Source organism: Nuphar pumila, chromosome 5, assembly GCF_984573655.1.
Source record: "Nuphar pumila chromosome 5, dmNupPumi1.hap1.1, whole genome shotgun sequence".
NCBI classification, from domain to species: domain Eukaryota; kingdom Viridiplantae; phylum Streptophyta; class Magnoliopsida; order Nymphaeales; family Nymphaeaceae; genus Nuphar; species Nuphar pumila.
In genome coordinates, this window is record NC_143253.1 from 116,805,023 (window position 1) to 116,809,047 (window position 4,025).

Here is a 4,025-nt window from a genome sequence, read left to right on the forward strand (position 1 = left end):
CAAGATTTGGAGCATCATCCTCTTCATTATCTCAATCTGCCCCTTCATCCATGCCTCCATCAGCTCCTCTACGCTAATCATCTCCAACATCCTACAAGAACCGAAATGTTAGTATTGATAAATAAAATACAATAAAATAAATTATATGCAATGCACCTAATATAAGAAAATCAAAGTAACATGGTTGAATGACACATAGACTAGCAATAAAGTGAAGAACATTAACAGAATTCATATATGTGTTCTAATGATGACAAAAAAATTCATAGTGATTTAATAATAAAGATATGTATTCTAAGGTTGTCAAAAAAATGTCATAGTGATTCAAGCATGCATATATGGTTTATAATGTTGTCAAATAAATGTGTTATGTATCATACTCATGCATATATGTGTTATAAGGCAGTCAAAAACTTTCAAACTTATTCAAGCATGCATATATGTGTTATAAGGCAGTCAAAAAACTTTCATAGTGATGAAATCATGCCTATATGAGTTCTAAGGTTATAAAAAAACTTTCATAGTAATTCAATCATGCATATATGTGTTATAAAGCAGTAAAAAATCTTTCATAGTGATGAAATCATACTTATATGTGTTCTAAAGTTGTCAAAAAACTTTCATAGTAATTCAACCATGCATATATGTGTTATAAGGCAGTAAAAAACTTTCATAGTGATGAAATCATGCTTATATGTGTTCTAAGGTTGTCAAAATTTTTTTATAGTAATTCAATCATGCATATATGTGTTATAAGGCAGTAAAAAACTTTTATAGTGATGAAACCATGTTTATATGTATTCTAAGGTTGTCATAAAACTTGCATAGTAATTCAATCATGCAGTGAAAAAACTTTAATAGTGATGAAATCATGCATATATGTGTTATAAGGCAGTAAAAAAACTTTCAGAGTGATGAAATCATGCTTATATATGTTCTAAGGTTGTCAATAAACTTTCATAGTAATTCAATCATGTATATATGTGTTATAATGCAGTAAAAAAACTTTCATAGTGATGAAATCATGCTTATATGTGTTCTAAGGATGTCTAAAAACTTCTATAGTAATTCAATCATGCATATATGTATTATAAGGCAGTTAAAAAACTTTCATAGTGATGAAATCATGCATACATGTGTTCTAATGGTAGAAAGTAAAATCCATAGTGATTCAATCATTCATACCTGACGGGCACAAGAGCTCATGTTGAATGTAGACGAAGTTCCCCTGTCCCGAAAAAAGTTGCGCAACTCATTATGGATAAGGTTGGTAATGACTTCATGTAAAAAGTCATGCATTGTGTCCTGAAGAAATTGGCGGACACTATCCCAAGAAACAACATGGTCATTCAGATGGTGGGAGTTGATGCTTGCGGGAGAACTCTGAGAGCCCTGACTGCAAGAGGCAATGACTGGTGTGATGTTCATGTTACTTCCAAACCCAAACACATGACCATTTTTGGGTTCATCAGTTGCAGTCACCCATGCTACAAGATCAAAAGGCAGATGCTGAGTTGAGTCATCGCCATATCGCTCTACCATCTGCTGCTCGTATGACTCCTACAAAGTAATGATTACAGTAGGAATTAATAATTATAATGTTTATAATAATGTAATTCATGATAACTTGTATATTACAATATTTATTAATACAATAAATACATACATATTGTTGTCACTCTCGCCTTCTCTGATAAGAACTCTCCCGTGCTCTTACGTTTATGTGTTTCAACAAACACATCCTTGTAAGACACAATTCCTCCTTTTTTGGCTTCCTGCACAGTTAAATGATAAAAAAAACAATTAAAAAGTATCACAAAATACTTATAAATTTGATTATATATATATATATATATTGATGAGTTACCATTTTTTTCTGGTGGCTCCCAAAAGTCCTAGAACCACCTGTGTGTAGATGAACATCGGGCATCTTCGCTCAGTTTTGTGCAGCCTTTGCTGAGCGATTTCAAAATTCATTGCTCGCCCACTTGTCACACATTACATCTCAATAGTCTGTTCTGATAGTAGAAGGGCCATGTCCCTTCCACTGCAGTGGATCATCTATCCCACCAACTGCTTTTATTACTGCAGTCTTCATATTGTGCAACATGTCGGCAAATCGATTGACAACCACCTTCTACTACACTATCCTTGCGTTCTGCTCCTCTTTTGCAGTCGCGAAGCAATTCGAAGCCTATAAATAATTTCAGAAAGTTAGTGCACATGACTATAACAAAAAAATTATATATGAAACACATTATCTATGATAAACGATTATATACCATGAATGAGGACCACAATCTTTCCAATACCTCATTCAGGTACTCTTTCCATTGAGCGACCGGTCCTAGTGGATGCTGAAGTAGTGGTTTCTTAATTTCTCGTATTACTTATTGTGACTCGAACCTTGCGCTGCACATGAATTGGTACACATTAACAATCGACCATCGATATATACTATTTATAAGATAAGTATTGGATAAGTGACAATATAATACTTACAGTCGACTATCGATATAGTTAACCAAAATGATACATCGTGTGTCAGACTGAGAAGACCCTGCATCCAGCGTTGTCTCGTGATGTGTATGAATAGCTGGTGTAGGTGGGTCATGTGCAGGTAAAACATCATCTACAAAAAAATTAATTAGAAATTCACACAATTCACATATAAACTAATCAACTGTATATTTATTTAAATGATATACCTATTGAAGGATTACGTGAAGACAAAGGCTAAGATTGGCTATCACTTGGTCCTCGATCATTGGGTGCTCGACCACTGTGACCTCCACAAACCATATTCTAACAAATACAAATGTTATTTGGATCCGTTACATAACTCTTGATCTTAGCATGAATATGACATATGCATGAAATGTAAAGATTTAAAGGTCCTACATGAATCAGTTTTATAACTATGCATGAACTGTGCATATACATGCTAAGTATGCATGGAATGTAACATGATATGCAATTTCATGAACATGGATACATAATCAAATCGAAAATAACTTCATGCAAGCAAGCATACAGTCACATCAAACATTGAAATATATTCAAATCATTCATATCACAACAATGTCAAACATGTACCTGTAGTAAACACACTCCAATATCTCGCTAACTACTACCATGGCTAGCATAGACTCCGAACTACAAAAATAAGAGCACATGAGAAAGTGACATGGTATGTATTACAAGATATATTTCACTAGCTCGAGTATGCTTCTTCATCACTTGTTTTACTTTCATATTCTTCTTCTTCCTCCTCCTCTTCTTCGTCTTCTTCTTCATTGGGTGTCCATCCACTTGGTATATCATTTGGATCACATTCTTTCATATGTATGTCATCGGACAATGAAGATGTGACATGCAAATCATGTGTGACATCGTGACCATAAGAGAAGTCATACATATCATGTGATTGATAGTAATCACCCTCTTCAACAATCTTATCTTCTTATAACTGATCATACTCGGGGTATAGTTTAGACATCACCTTGCAAACCGCCCACCATTTATTTCTATCTGACTTCCTTGTATTCAGATATGAAGTATATTATACTTGTTGAGCTTGCGAGGCTAATATGAATGGTTCATATGTTCCAAACCTTGATTTATGATTCACCTCCACAATGCCTGAGGCTTTGTTGACTCTTGTTGTTGTGGGAACAAATTCAATGACACTTGAATAAAGTTACCATGTTATTTATTCCTAAGCAAGTCAACTCTATTATTTCTTTAATAACACCATAATAGTCAAGTTCATTTTCACCATAACTGCTACACTTGACGCACATGCCACTATTCATCGCTAACTTATTTACACTGTAGTCTTTTGTATGGAATCGATAACCATTTACGATGTACCCATTGTAATATTGCTCAACTTTGGTCAGACCATTTTATAAATCACATATTCCTTGATCATTAACATCACCATGGCGAACCTACAAGCATAAACAATGACTGTAATCATGACCAATTAAATAAGATATTATTGTTTACACAAAAAGAATGCA